We start from the raw sequence: 16737 nt of genomic DNA, 5'->3' as shown, positions 1-16737 counted from the left end.
GCAACCATGGGCGCCAGATTTGTATAATTTTTGGTGGTGCCCAGCCAGAACAGGTCCAAGCAGAGCTGGCCCGTCCATAGGATGGACCTGGGCAACTGCCCTAGGCTCCATGCTTCAGGGGCACGTGGGGTCCAGGGCAGCCTGGGGGATTAGCAGGGAGCCGGGCCAGGGCCGCCCGGGGGGGGGGGGGGGGGCAAGTGGGGCAATTTGCCCCAGGCTCCCACGAGAGTTTGCAAGGGCCCCCATGAGAGTTTTCGGCGGGTCTTTGGCAGCAGGTCCTTCAGTGCCACCGAACACACCCGGATCGAGTGAAGGACCCGCTGCCGAAGACGCGAAGCTTCTTCAGCTCCGGGTCTTCAGCAGCGAGAGCTTCTTCCGCTCCAGGTCTTTGGCGGCAGTTCGGCGGCGAGTCCTTCACTCGCTCCAGAACCCGCCGCCGAAGTGCCCCAAAGACCCGGAGTGGAAGGACCCCCGCCGCTGAAGACCCCAGGCCCCCTGATCCTCTGGGCGGCCCTGGGCCGAGCACCAGCAACAGCGAGCGATTTGGTCCCAGCCCACCCTGCCAGTTCCTGGCATTGCTTGGGGGAGGGGGTGGAAGCCGGAAAGAGGCAGGGTGGGGGTGGGAACTTGGGGGAAGGAGTGGAATGGGGGGGGAAGGGGCGGAGCAGGGGCGGGAAGAGGCAGAGCAGGGGTGGGAAGCAGTGGGGTGGAGTGGGCTGGGGCCGGGTTGCTTGCTGTGCCAACCCTCCAGGCCGCCCTGAACCCTGCGTCCCCCAGAAGCGTGGGGCCCCCCAAAGCGCGGGTCCTGGGGCGGTTGTCCCAATCTGTCCTATAGACGGGATGGCTCTGAAAATATAAGCCCAAACATTGGTGGAGCTGAGCCCACGTTCCTGAATATTGGTGGAGCATCGGCACCACGGGCCCATATAACTCACCGCCTATGACTGCAACCTATTATTCAGCCCCACTGTACATCAAATTAAAAACAGATTGCAGCTATGTGCAGCCTTCCTCTGCAGAGGGACCAAAGAACAGAAAAAGCAAACATCCCTTTGGGAGGGAAGAGCAATTATCATCTGGTTTTAAAAAAAAATATTTTTTAAATCAGATATTTCTTCTCTTGCAGCTCTGGGGAAAATAGCAGTGCCCACTGTGACGTTGTGCAGTATATCTGGTTTTATAAAAACATGATAATAAGTGAATATAATGTAACTGGGATAGTTTTATAAAGATTTGATGATAAGTGAATATAATGCAACAGGGTTATGCTTCATGCAAAAGGTCTCTTGTAAGGTATCATTACAAAGCTCATAATCTACTGAGTGTGATCATCCTATTTGTAGAAATGTACCACTCTTGTATCTAAAACTAGAAATATAAAACATAACTCTGAGGGCCTATTGTAATTATGTAAAGTGTGGGCCATTAATGATGGTTTGGAATCTTGATGACTCCCATTAACAAGGACCATTGTCTGCAGATGGCTGTGTTTACCTGTTAGTCTTCCTGTATATGTGTGTGCTGGCAAGTGGGCAATGAAGTCTTGCAGTGACATGTGATCATGTCACCTGAACTGGAATCCATCTTTAACCTGGTGCTTTTCCAGTGAGGGGGGTGGAAACCCAGAGGGACAAAAGGTTCCTGCCTTATGCAAAAGATATATAAAGGGGTGGAAGAGAACAAGGGGGAGAGGGGCCATCATGAAGAATCCCCTAGCTATCACCTGAGCTGAAAGAAGAGCTGTACCAGGGGAAAGAATTGTGCCCAGGCTTGGAAGGTGTCCAGTCTGAGAAAAAGCTTACTGAAGCATCTCTGAGGGTGAGATTATCTGTATTCAGTTTGATTAGACATAGATTTGCGCATTTTATTTTATTTTGCTTGGTGACTTACTTTGTTCTGTCTGTTACTACTTGGAACCACTTAAATCCTACTGTCTGTATTTAATAAAATCACTTTTTATTTAGTAATTTACTCAGAGTATGTATTAATCCCTGGGGGAGCAAACAACTGTGCATATCTCTCTATCAGTGTTATAGAGGGCGAACAATTTATGAGTTTTCTCTGCATAAGCTTTATGCAGGGTAAAACAGATTTATCTGGGTTTAGACCTCATTGGGAGTTGGGCATCTGAGTGCTAAAGACAAGCACACTTCTGTGAGCTGTTTTCAGGTAAACTTGCAGCTTTGGGACAAGTGATTCAGACCCTGGGTCTGTGTTGGAGCAGACGGGAGTGTCTGGCTCAGCAAGACAGGGTGCTGGAGTCCTGAGCTGGCAGGGAAAACAGGAGCAGAGGTAGTCTTGGTACATTAGGTGGCAGCTCCCAAGGGGGTTTCTGTGATCCAACCCATCACACCCACCCTTTCTTTCAAATGGCAAAGCAAATCGTCACTGTCTAATGCTAACAAACAAAGCCAACCCACAACTTCTTGGGTGCCACAGAGACATAGCAATTAGGGCACACATACCACACCCAACTGTGTTAGGGCATGGGGGGGGGCAGTAATCCAAACACACCTCATTTTAGCTGCTCTTGAGCCAAAGGGCCAGACTATGGCTGCCCCATCATGGCTATCCTGAATGGAGGGAGAGGGGACAAGGACCTCTGTGGTTCTGTACACTCCCCAAGCAATGAGAGAGCTGCTAGAACAGCTGGCAGCCCTAAACAGCCCTGAGGGGTATGGTCTTTGCCCTGCCTGGACAGCGCCCAGAGGGTGGAGCTTCGGAGATGCACACTAGAACTTTTCCAAAGGTGCTGCTGGAGGCACTTGTGAGTCCACTCCACCCCAGGAAGCATTTTGCCTCGTCCTCTCCTTTGCAGAATATTTCCCTCCTTGTCTTGGGCACCTCTTCCTTTCCCGATTTGGCTCAGGCTACAGGGAGTCATCTTTTGACCCAAAACATCAGGACATGAAGCCAGATTTCCAGAAGAGCTCAACTACCCATTAGAAACCTAAATAAGCACCAGATTTTCAAAGGTGCTCAGCCCCCAGAAGCTCCCGTTGTGACACCTATGGCCAGATTTCCCAGGCAGTTCAGCACTTCAGGTGCTGATCTCTTTCTAAAAAACCCAGTTCCAATGCTGAGAACTGAGCACTTTTGAGAATCAGGCCAACTGCACCTGGAGCTGTGTGAAATTAGGCATTTTGGGTGTGCGAGGGGCTTACAAGAAGCTTGCCCTGGGGTTCTGGTTTACATGCCCCCTCCCCTTGCCCTTTTGCCTCACAACAAGATTGGATTCATACAAGCCTCAAAGCTGTGTGGTCATACCCCCAAATACACCTGGTTACCAGCCAGAAAGAGTTTGTTTATATTTTGGAGACATTTGTTCATTTCTGAAGAGCTGCCTGGTTCCTACCAGAGTAGGAAGTGAGAAGTGGAAAGACAGAGGAGCAGAAAGAACTTAAGCACTGGCTTCTGTACAGCCCAACTGCACAGTTAGCTATGACGGTATGGCAGCTGACAGTCCCCACTGTCAGGGGTAGAACGGCTGCAGGAACCAAGAGAGGCTCTTGCAAACACATTCTCTTTCCAATGTGATGTCCAGCTTGTTGTATCACCTTTCCTGAAGGCATCTCTGATAGCAGGTAAGTGGAAGAAGCATTTTAGCTGCAATTGGTATGTAAAATGTTTATTCGATTATTGTCGGATCCTGCACATAGAAGGATGTGGGAATGATATTAAGAGATATACTAGTTTTTGCTCCTTAAATATAATGAAGTCTTTTACTTTACATCACTCTTTTATGATTAACCAAAGTACATGAAGCATCTTGTAAACACAAACACTTCACCTAAATATAAAAAACTATTAAAGAATATACACCACTCAAATCCTCTACAATGAAACATCTTCTATGAATGCCTGATACAAGCCTAAACCAGTGAATGGCTTGATCCAACTTCCATTTTCTTCTATGTGCAGGATCTGGCTATAAATGACTAAACATTTTACATACCAAAGTGGCGAATATAATGATTCTCAGGTCTCTTCAATGAATATACCTTATAATTAAGTCTGTTTTACCCCAGTTAGGTCAATTTTATCTAATGTGTGATGACTCCATTACATGCCTGCACCAATTTCTACTCATCTGGTTGAATTTCAGACCGCCACAGATTTACTACACACCTGTTGACTTTCCAGAAAGAAAAATGAGGGTGTTCTATAGTATCCAAAATGTGCTCACATCCAGTGACAAGGATTGGGCATAACTCTCAGGATGAGGAAATTCTCAGAGGTTATTAAAATACTGGAAACAATACACTGGTAAATCTGATTCAAAGACACTGAATAAAGCAAATGTTATTTAAAAATTGACAGTTAAGACAACCCAGAACTGGATTATGAATGATATATCCCCCCTTTAAACAGTCATATACACCTAAAACACACAGACAACAGGCTAATAGTGTTTATCCCAAGCATTTGGTAGGAGTTGGTCCTCTAGGAAAGGGCTAAGTGGATTCTGGTGACTCACTGAAGCAGGTGACTCGTCAGTCCATCTGGATATAAGGGAGATAGGTGTGACTTTCTGGGGAGAGAGGGTTTGAGCTCAGTAGTCCTGATCTTTCTCTTACCATTATTTTCTTTGTTAAAGCCAAACCCCTGGAAGGGGGCAAGTTTGAACTTCCCATCTGAGGAATGTGTATGTAGAGCAGCTTTGGGAAAGATGCCAGCTCGAAGAGCTTTTTCCAGCTGGAACTCCTGCCTTCAAACACCATTACCACTCCCCTCCCCACATACATATGCATGGTCCTTTTGGTTGCTGATGCATATGCCCACTAGTTCAGATGGCACTTTGCCGGCTTAAAAATTCATTGCATCCTTGCCCAGAGAATGGGGGTATAGAATAGAAGCCCATATAACAACACAGCCATCTTTCCTGCAGGATACAAAATGAAGCTTTGTTAACAAATGCTTTGGGAGACTGGTTATAATGAAGGCAGGTGGAAACAGATTGGCCTGTTATGTAAAACTGGTAGTTGCAACCTGAAACAATGTCCCAGATACATCTTTATTTATGCCCATCACCATATCTTCAAGGCAGCATACACGAGTGAGGTTGAACTGTAGATAAATGTAGTGTCTCCATAATTAAGTGGTTAGAATAAGTGAATGGCAGTCAGGAGTTCTGAGTTCTATTCCTACCTTAGCAAATGACTAGATCAGAAGTAGAAGAGGAAATCATTTAATCTCTATACCTTAGTTTACCAGCATGTAAAATGGAGCTAATATTACCTTATCTCAAGATGGCATTATGAGGCTTAATCAATGTTTATAGAGCACTTTCAGATTTTCAGAAATGACAAGATACTGCATAAATGAAAAAAAATCTGCCTTTAGAATATGAAAATCTTAATCCCTCTGTGACATTGTTAAACAAAAAAATAATACACTAGGAAAAGAGAGCAGAAATGCCTGAGAGGGCATGGTTAGCTGCAGTGCCTTATGGATGAGATGCCATTCACCAGTGCTGCATAACTAAACAGCTCCATTTGTGTCTGTCTGTTACTAGCACACCTTGTGATTGAAGACCACTTCATCTCAAATGAAAAAAATGAAAGAATACTGGGATGGGTGGATGTGTTTAAGGGTATTTTACTAATCAGTCAAGACTTCAACAGAAGATTCATCATCAGAGCCCACAACCTGGCTTTTAGGGTTATTGACTATGGCCAATAAAAGCACAAGGAGACAAATTCATTTCTGGCATAACTGTGAATTGCCCCAGGAACTCTCTTCAAGACAAGCAAAGAAGAGAGCTTCTAATTCACCCTAGTTAACTCCATCAGCTATTACTGAATGGGAGAGACCTTCAGCTGCATGACTGCCACTGACAACTGCAAGATTAGAATTAGGGAAGGTGGGTTTTGTGGTTGAGATCCAAGACTGGGAATAAGGTGATCAGTTCATAGCTCCACCATAAAATGTCTGACCTCAAGCAAGGCATTTAGGCCAAAAGTGTCTACTAACTCTGTGCGTCTCTACATTTGGCTGGAGAAAATTAGGGTCTGGTCCGAGGTGTGGGAACTACAAATGCCTGAACTACATGAAATGGAAGTGTTGTAGGTGCTTGGGTCCAAGTTGTTTCAAATTAGGCAGACAAAGCTCAAGCACCAAAAGTTACTGGACACCTTTTTGAAAAATGTGGGTCTTACTCTCTCTACCTTGTTATAACGTCACTTGAAATCTATGGGCACCTCACTCTGTGGCCACATTACAATAGCAAAACAGGACTAATGATCTATGGCTTGGGTTCTCAACTCTAAGTCTAGTCAATTACAGTTACTTCTCAGATCTACTCAAGAATCCTTAGCACCAAGAAGGCACCACAGGACTAAATGCAATAGTTTATCTGATCTTCCTGGTGTCAAGGAAGGATGAATTGCAGAATGGATGAGTGAACAGAGACTGAAAAAAGAAAACCATAAGCAGGTTTCTGGCCACCACCAAGAGCTGTTGGCACCTCTTTTGAGGATGTTACAACTCACACATTGACAGCCACTGGTCTGCAGAAACCCTGTTACTATCTCAAGCTGGGGAGAGTTTTTAAGGCAAGATTATCAGGATCAGAATTGTTGGAAGGAGCTGTAAATTGGAGGCAGAGTAGCAAATAGCATTACAGCTTATTGCTGGCAGCCAAATGCCTGCTAGAGCGAGCCAAGCCCTTTGGAGGAAGACAAAAGTCTGTCTCAAGACTCTGGACTTTTGATGTATATATATGGGCCACATTTAGCCTTAATCCACCCCGAAAATGAGGGCAAAACCATTGTCAGTGTAGACCATGCTTCCACTAAAACACAGGAAATTAAAGGCAAACAAACAAGCTGAAATAACATTATGTCTGAGACATCATCCCAAAGGAAGGAAATTGTGAGTTAAGTCACCCACAGAATCCTGCACTCTGCTGAGTCTTCTCTATGCACTGCAACACAGATGGCCTTTCAAAACATTCCACAATACTGGCCATCATTGCAGACAGCTGTGTGGACAGCTCACAATACTTGGTTCACCATGTGTAATACATCATTACAATCCATTTATAAAGAATACCCACAGGATACGTGAAGCCATCCAACCTCATTGGGCTCTCAGATAAATAACCACACATGTTGCAATGCATATGCATGGCAGAAAGCAACACTGGGAATGCCCTTGCTTTGGTGGATTTATTTCTCAGCTCTAGTGTAATTTTATAACAGGGTGGGGAGAAGAGTTTGAGGGGGTTGGTTTTTTGCAGGGTTTATGTTCAATCTGTCATGGTTACAGGGCTAGCTGCACCTCTGTCCCCTCACTGGTCTCTGAATCGCCCCCACAGGTATCAGGTCTTGTGCCTTTAATTCTCCTGGGGTGAAATTCTGCAGTTTTCCCACTCTTAGACCAGGCCCTGGGCTACACTACCCTATGTATGAACTGTACTTACCCAGCAGGTCTAACTGCGGTTCTTCCCTTTAGGCATCTGTGACCAGTGATGTAGCAGTGCTTCTCAAAGTCGGGCCACCGCTTGTTCAGGGAAAGCCCCTGGTGGTCTGGGTCGGTTTGTTTACCTGCCGCGTCCGCAGGTTCGGCCGATCGCAGCTCCCACTGGCCGCGGTTCACTATTCCAGGCCAATGGGGGCTGTGGGAAGGGTGGCCAGCACATCCCTCGGCCCACGCCGCTTCCCACAGCCCCCATTGACCTGGAGTGACGAACCACGGCCAGTGGGAGCCGCGATCAGCCGAACCTGTGGACGCGGCAGGTAAACAAACCAGCCCGGACCGCCAGGGGCTTTCCCTGAACAAGCGGCGGCCTGACTTTGAGAAGCACTGATGTACAGTGAACAGATAGCCTTCTTAAAATCTAAGTGTTGTTTGTTTTAGGAGTAGGAGCAAAGCAAAGAGAGAGAAAGGCTTTTGAAACAATCTGCATACGTGTCTATCTTATCTAAAACTATCATCCTGTGATAGTGACCTCGGCAGACCTAGCTTCTCCAGACACACCAGAGGGTGCCTATGTCTCAGTCTGGTTCTCCCAAACAACTACCCCATTCTCTCCAAAGAGAGGCCCTTTTAAAATCTGCCAGAGTTCTGAATTCCCAAGCTTTGGCCCTTCTGATCCAAACCAGTTTTGTTTGTTGGTTGGAAAGGAGGCAAAAACATCAAAGCTAGTGGCTCTGGCATTTTCCCTTACTAACTCTCAAATGTTTTGCTCAGAGGTGGCTATCCTGAGCCATTCTTTCCCTTCCTGCCTTCTTTTGAAGACAGTCCTCTACTGAACTAACCAAATACATTACTGCAGCAAATATCCAAATAACCAGGACAACATATGATATCCACACAAAAAATTATCTCAAATCCATCATATAACCTATATGGCCAGTTCTTCAGCTGGTATAACTTAGAATAGTTTCACTGAGGTCAGTGGATTGGGCCTGGGTTTTTTTTGGTTTCCCATACTAGTTTCTCCCTTGTTTATACCTTTTAGTTGTTCTGTATTTATTTTACCTCTGTGACCATCTTATTTAAAAATCCTTTATCCCAAAGTATCTTACAGTTTGTATCAAAGAAGCTATAGAGAATAATGTCCCCATCCCAAAAGGTACTGCCACTCCAACTCCCACTGAAGCTGGTGGGAGATGTGGACACTCATTACTTCTGAGGCTCAACCTCTAAAGTTGCATTGTACTAGATAATATGTACAATTGACTCACTCTGCTCTAATTCCAGCTGTCACACGAGACTACAAGGACATTATATGCTATTACTACAATATAGAAACATATGATGGATCAAAACCTGTCCTTGATTATACACATGTAGACCCACGGAATTTGGTCTAATGGATTTTGCAGGGGATAAACAAAGGCAATATTGGGATCCTGTGAGCTTTTAATGAGATTCAGCATTGATTTATAACCAGCAGTAAAGCAGCAAAAATCAGCCTGTGAGTGACACCTCTTACATGATGGTTAAAAGCAGCAAGAGTATGCAACAATGTAAACAGTTGCTCGTTATTACCAGGCTAGAAACATAATCCTTTAAACAGAATCTTCGGTAGCTATTCCTACAGAAACACAAGGAGAAGTTCTTTAACCTTCATACTTTGAAGAAAACTGAGGTGGAGGGAGGGATTTAAATATAGCTAAATACATGCACACATAAGACAAAGCATATGTGGACCAGACATGAGCAAACATCAAATCTTGATAGAAGTGTTCTTCACCTCAAGAGAGCGAGAGCATAGATTCACATTCTATACTTAAAAACCTGGGGTGTATTGACAAGTTTCACACAACAACCTCACAAATATAAGGATTTCTTTCAGGAGAAACACTATATAAAGAAAGCTTGTTATGTTTGGCAGGTTAGGGGTGGGAGCACACTGTGGTTTTACTTGCATGCTCCTGAATTTAAAATGAATTTGGGCAACCCCCGTTGGGTCATCACACCTTACTGATTGCTACATCCAGATCCATAAGAGAGTAAGCTTCCAAAAATCACACTGGGTTCCCAGGAGCAGAAGTCTCCATCTTGCGAGGACAGAGTAAATTCTGGCATTTTAGAGATAGTGTAGCCTTTAACTGGCCCTACTAGGCACTCCAACAAGCTGCATAGATTCTTTAGCTATAGTCTGATGGGATTCAAAAAGGTGTGACAGTACATTTATATACAAAGCATCTGAATACCAACTCTTTCTGAACTTTGAAAACACCCAAGAAACTACTTCCAAACTAACCCTTAAAACCAAAACTTAAAACCAATATAAACCGGGAGAGGGGGGCAAACAGCATCCATAGGATATTGTGATCCTTGATCCACACAGCCAAATGATTATTACACACACTGATTGCTAAAATTGAATTCTACTGCATACTGCACCTGCTTGGCTGTGGTATATTGTAACCTTGCTGCCTAGATTCTAAAAGGGTGGGTGTGTTTTCAGATGCATTGGACAGACAGTCACAGAAAGCAAATATCTGTTTTGTTTTCCAGTTTATTCACACCACAATTTAGTTGCCAAAAGTTTGGTACCTAAATAAGTGACTTGATTTTCACAGGTACTGAGCACCCATAGCGCTCATTGAAGTCCAACTGAAATTTGATACATTATGTAACTAGCAAACAGGTCTCATAATCACTATACACCTCAACAGCTGTGCAGAATTTTTATTTTCACTACTTCCTTTACCCATTTTGGGAAAGTGTCTGATACTCTTACTCATGCCTAATATCACCTGATTTCAATGGGACCACTTCTGAAGTACAGTGCTATTCAGCAGGAGTAAGAGTATCAGAATCCAGCCCTTTAAGAACCTTCCAGTACACAAGGGGATCCATAGAAACCAAGTAACAGTGTGTTTATATTCTTACAGCTGACATTTTACTCAGTGTTGCTCCATAATTCATCAACACTGTTAGCTGCAATACATTTGAGGATAGTGGTACAGACTAAAGTCACAGCAGTAATTTTCAGATTTCCTTTCCAATGTTTCTACTGAAGCATTTCATGATGTCATACAGTTCAACCTGCCAAGACTGTGAGACAAACAAAAGAAGAAAATAATTTCATCAGTATAAAGGCAATTTTGTATAATCTCAGTTTCCTGGTTCTACATTTCAGATATGAATAATTTACAGTACTAGAAGTAAGAAAGTGATCTCAGCAACTCAGCAAGAGTCAGGAACTCCTGTTTTCAAATACTAGGTCTGACACTGATAACCCTGAAGACCTTGTGAAGGTCAATCTGCCTCAGTTTCCCCCATCTGTAAAAGATGATCATATACTCCCATCTTCTGTCTGTCTTGTCTTTCTAAATTGTAAGCTCTTTGGGGCAGGGACTGTGTTTGTAGTGCTTAGTACAACGGGGCCTTGATCTCAGTTGAGATCTGAGTGCTACTGCAACATACCTAATAATGTAAGTTCCAAGTAGAATTTTTATTACTTGATAACACAAAATTCCTGTGGGACAAAGGTAAAATTGGATTTTAAAAAAATGATGTGGTATTCCTCATGATGAGAGACAGTGGAGAGGTACTATACGAATGACAGAAGTCAACCCATGTGTCACGATGTTAAACTAAGAAAAGATTATAGAAATTAACTAAGAAACTAAAACAGACAAGTCAACTTTCACCATCCAAACTGAGTGATGTGCAAAAAGCAAACAGTGAAGAGTAAGTTTATTTTACAAAATTATTCCATTTATAACAATCTGATTTGTTATTCATAACACAGAAAAGTGTTATTCAACTTTTGTTATTCAAAACACAGATTTTAGAGATACATCAAACCAGTATCGATAAACAGAAATGAGTTCATAAAACAGCAGATTCCGAACTCCAATATTCCACAGTGAAAAGTATTTAGTGTGGGAAATTAAAATGATCCTTTCTTCACTAATGGAAATTCCCACATATGTAGATTCCTTCACATTTAAAAATATTGAGTCCGGTGGCACCTTAAAGACTAACAGATTTATTTGGGCATAAGCTTTCGTGGGTAAAAAAAAAACACTTTTAAGGTGCCACAGGACTCCTCACTGTTTTTGTGGATACAGACTAACACGGCTACTGCTCTGATATTTAAAAATGTTATGAACTCACATGATAGGAAAATATTCACATTCTATTGGCATCAGCCAGTAGCAGGCTAATCCTGTACCAATCTTGACATTATGAAAACTGCATCACCATTACCCTGTTTTTATAAACTTCCATTGTTAGCCACATCATTGACACCTTTAAGGGTAAACCATTCTCTTAGTGTCGCTAGTTTTACAGTGCATCAGCAATGAGCTACCTCCACTCATCTGGGATTTATCTCAAGCTGCTACCAAACAACGGCCATACCTATTGTATACTCTATCATTTCCAAAGCGGACCTGTAAATGTGCATCTCATAACATATAATTGTACTCTGCGAGACTTGACTTTGTGCGCATTTAAGCACAAAAGGCTTGATCCGCTGCTCACAAAACTCCATGAAAATACTCCCATTGACTTCAGCAGCCTTTGGATTAGTCAAACAATCAGGGTCAAGAGAACTCTCAGCAACAACAGGGAGACGTGGTTCAAAACTCAGAAGCAATAGGAATTGATGGATGAAACTAAGGACATTTGCTTTCTTTACATTTTAAGTGTATATGGCAGAGATCTGCAACCTTCTTGGCAGTGCCATTATCAATGTGACCTTTGGAAAAGCAAGTCAGTGAGATGAAGCTATTGAAAAGTACTTTAGAAAGAAATGAAGGACTCTTCGTGCCAAAGTGCCCCAGGTCTGAGTCTAGCATTCTAAGTTTTGCTGGACATAGTCTCATGGCTGGTCAGTCAGGTTCTAGCTAGCCATAATTAGCACTCTTACAAAAACAGTACATTCCTTACTTGCAGCTGAGTGGACCTCAGAGAAATAGGGCCTGATTCTCTTCTCATGTACACCAATATAAACTGGGAGTAACTCCACTGAAGTCAACAGAAATATAGTGGGGATAAACTTGCTACACGTGAGATTAGAAGCAGGCCCATAGTTTCTAATTTGATCCTTAGAAAATGCCTCTCAGGGGATGTCTATATGACAACCAGCAACTGTAGACATAGCTGAGCTAAACTTCTCAGCACCACTGGGAAATGGCTTTTGCAAGTAAGATTTTAGCTTCAACATCAAATTGGCCTGGGAAAGCTGCCACTCATGTTTCAGTTGACTGTGATGTCTCCAAAGATCTTCCCAAAGTCCTCCAGCAAAATGAGGAAGAGTCAGGACCTGATACTCCCAATGTACCAAATAAGCAGAGAAAAGCTCCACAAACACAAAACATCGCTTTAGGCTCTCTTTTCACATGACAAAGGAGGGTAAAGAGGGGGAAAGGGGAGGATTTTTGATTTGCAGTTCACTTTTAACGGTAACTGGATAGAATTCTAATGAAACTGCATTAGCAAATCCTCCTAACATGCCAGTTTCCTAACTCAAATGAGTTTCTCCTAGATTCACAGCAGATTGTAACTGGCACAGCCCTGAGAAAGCCCACCCCACCCCAATGAAAACTTCCATAGTAAGTGTTCACACACAAAAACTACACAAGAAGATTTAACTTTTGACACAGCCTGAGGAAAAACAAGGGAAAATGGCCATTAAAATGGAATGGCCACAAATATTCCTCAACACTTAGATACAACCAGGATCCAACTGACCTGTTTACTTAAGGAACTCTAGTGTGGCTGGGCATTGGAAGCACTCCATCCCCTGGATTTTGGAAGCTTTTGTCACAACTTTATGTACTTGCAGGAGGGCCAGATTGTGTCTGACCTTTCAACAGGTGCTTAAGGGGAGGGCTCAAGAAACTTCTCTTCTTTTGTGCCTTCCACACAGGAAGTAGCCCCAACAGCAATCCCAGGGATTGCTCTTTGATAGCACCTCCACAGGGGCAGGGAGAATGGGAAAGGAGGCAGAGATGTGGCCAGCCACGGTGGTGAGCTCCCGCTGCACCCTCCTATAGAAGTGGAATAGAGACTGTGCTTCCCAGAGCTAGGGGAGGCATTGTACTCCCCTGAGACACAATGAGACGATCCTGGCAATTACAGGCCAGTAAGCCTAACTTCAGTACCAGGCAAATTGGTTGAAACTAGAGTAAAGAACAGAATTATCAGATACATAGATGAACATGATATCTTGGGGAAGAGTCAATACGGCTTTTGTAAAGGGAAATCATGTCTCACCAATCTATTAGTGAAACGTACCGTTGTATTCGTGAGAATTAAACTTGATATATTGCAGCTTGGTTTTATTAATAAATAAATATTTTTTTCGATACTCTGTCCAACGTATAGAGCTGAAAACATTACACTTATATAGCTTTTACTTAGATTACATGAGTTATGTGGAGTTAAACATTTATTAAGAGCTTGACTGGAGAATGCAGTTGTGCCGGTATGTTTCATTGCACGGTAACCTAGCAATGTACACACAGTCCGCCATTTACAAATATAAAAAAGGCAAGCAGTATTGCAACCTGACATGGATCGATTTATTTTTCGAAAATGAGAAGGGAGCACCGGTGGAGAAGATAATGAAAGTCCCAGACCATCTACGGCTACATGAAATGAGCCATTCAAAAAAATAAAGAAAGTGGTAAGAAAATATGATAATACATACTTGAAGTTTGGATTCTCCTTTGCCGGATCGGATGAGTACCCATTGTTATAATATAACAAGTGTTATAACAAGTGTTATTTTATATATTTATTTACAATATTTGATTATTTTCTAATTAGTAGAGAATAGGGTTGGGTCTTTACTTACACAGCACACAAATTCAGATTTTACACCCCAAAAAAATTGAAAACACAATATAATGTTCAAAGCTGGACAACTATTTTGTTTTAAAATCAAGAAATAACACAATTTGTTTTTTAACAATTTTGTTAACATTATTGTGTTTCTTTTTGTTCAGTTTTATATATTGTACATTTATACATTGTGTTTTCACATTTTGCTCTCAACATTTTTTTAAAGTGTAATTTTACTAAAACTGTTTGCTTTCAAAGATCTTGACGCATTTCTTTGAGTGCATATTATTAGGGATTTCAATCATTACCATTATTTACATTAAAATGGAAAGGACACATCTACATTGTTTATTTACAGTGTTATAGTTTATATGTAGGTAATAATTAAAATTAATAATTTTGCTCAACAAGTGTTAATAGTGAGTTACGGTGCCTATTTCAGCCGCACAGATGGGCCTCAGGGAAAAACGTTTGGGAACCCTGTTGTATGGTAAAGGTAAATCCTATCTGTTAAAGGGACTCTGTCAAACACAGTAGGTCGGAAATGCAATCTACCTCAGAAAAATTCCTCTTATTGCTTGCAGAGCTTCATTTGTTTCATATCAGTCTCTGGGGATACTCCATGCCTCTGAGCACCATCTCACACCAGTGGAAGTTTTGCTATTGACTTCAGTGGGAACAGCCCTTTAAGAAGATCTACATCATGCCTTATATCATCAGACAATCAATCTTTCTCTAAGGCAATCCATAGGATATAGAACTTCCTTTTTCACTGCATACCCACATTAGACCTTCTTTCTTCATTTAAAAAAAAAAACGGACACTTTTTCCAGAGGCATTGCCAATGTTAGCCACACCTCACCTCTGTGTAGGGCCCCCTTTTAAGAATACCTCTCTCATTTTTTCAGTTTCTTGTCTTTAATTTTGAAAATGAATCTCACCGTATTGTTAGCCATCTTGTATTGTAATTGCATGGGCAGTCCCCCAGAGGTTCTCAAGCTGTGGTCCTGGAACCACTAGTGGTCCGTGAGCGCCATTCAGGTGGTCCGCGGATAGTTCCCTCTAAGGCACACGCCTGAGTGGCTGCACATGAGAGAATGAAGGGCTACCTACCTAATTAGTGGAGCCACACAGGCGTGACTCCACTAATTAGGTGCCTGGACCCTGGAGAAGACGCACATGTAAGGTGAGGTGGTGGTCTCGGAGGTATAGAGGGTAGGTGGGAGGGGGCAGTGGTGTGAGAAGAGAAGGTGGGGGAATTTGGGACGTGCAGGACTGCCACGGCCAGAGAAAGAGGCGACTTTCCCCAGTTCCAGGGCTGCGGCTGCCAGGAAGAGACAGCCCTCCTTCCCAGCCCATCTCGATGGCTGCCGCGATGGGGGAGAGAGGGCACAGCCATCACATTAGAAAGGTAAGACTACTGATATTAAAATATGAATTGTGTGCTTTTATTTGTAGAACAAAAAATGTTAATTATTATTAAGGTTTTTTTATATAGCGCTTTTATCCAAAGTCCTTTACATAGTTAGCTAACAGTGCAAACAACATTTGGAAAGATCATTAAGTGGTCCGCCGAGATCCTTAGCAATTTTCAAGTGGGCCACAAAAAAAAAAGTTTGAGAATCACTACCCTAGAATGATTCTGTCACTATGGACTTTCACACAGCAAGCCTTTGAGTGCGCCCCCCCCCTTATACATTAAAAACACTTTTTAAAATATTTATCACTAATATAAATTCTGGAGGCAAAGCAAGGTTTGGGGGTGGAGGCTGACAGTTTGTGATCTGCACGTAATAACCTTGCAACCCCCTAAAGGTCAGGACCCCCAGTTTGAGACCCCCTGATATATCCTGTTTAGTTATCAGGTCTTAACTTCTGTCTCATTCATGTGGGGTTTTTTAATGTCAGGTTAACATATTTAGCTGAATTGCAGGCAAGGTTTAAGGTCTAGTAAACTTATTCTGATACATGTCTAATAACTAAGTGTAAACCTAGGACTCCCACTGACATGAAAACAGAATTGAGTACATGCTTAGCAAACCATACTAGCCCAGAGACAAACTTCTAAAATGAGCTATGTTACACATTGTTGAGAAGTATTCCAGCACTCAGATCCTTAAAACATGCATTTGTTGTTCATTTACCCCTAACATGTCCGTTTATGGTTCTAAGTCATGTTGCTGGTCCGTAGTTCAGAATGCAATACTTATGCTGACATCATAGTGCACAAAACAGAGATCCCACTTCCAAATAATGACACATGAGGATTAGAAGCAATCATTTCTTTAGTCACTAATTTTCTGTAGAGACCTGTAGAGTATTTGAAGGTAAATAACCACTATCTCCCTGAAATGCATATAGGGATATTTGTCCATGTTTGATTAAGTAATTTAATGCAAGCTTCCATTGGTATTGATGAGTCCTAAAAATCTAGTCTTCCTTCCTGAATCACTGATCCAATCTCACTGAAATCAAGAA

General features: G+C 42.6%; 2 protein-coding genes across 2 annotated transcripts in view; one reads left to right on the top strand and one right to left on the bottom strand.

Annotated features, from left to right (window-relative positions):
- The window catches only part of COLGALT2 (collagen beta(1-O)galactosyltransferase 2), a 97166-nt gene that overhangs the window by 77776 nt on the left and 2653 nt on the right, over nt 1-16737 (bottom strand). The gene's annotated exons all lie outside the window — the stretch shown is intronic.
- The window catches only part of TSEN15 (tRNA splicing endonuclease subunit 15), a 35752-nt gene continuing 33095 nt past the window's right edge, over nt 14081-16737 (top strand). Inside the window, exon 1 of the mRNA XM_065554463.1 lies at nt 14081-14101. The gene's annotated coding sequence lies outside the window, so the exon portion shown is untranslated. The remainder of the gene's footprint in view (nt 14102-16737) is intronic.

The sequence above is a fragment of the Chrysemys picta genome, chromosome 8 (assembly GCF_011386835.1).
Source record: "Chrysemys picta bellii isolate R12L10 chromosome 8, ASM1138683v2, whole genome shotgun sequence".
NCBI lineage: Eukaryota > Metazoa > Chordata > Testudines > Emydidae > Chrysemys > Chrysemys picta.
Note: the sequence above shows the minus strand (reverse complement) of the source record. Positions and strands in the feature narration are given on the sequence as shown.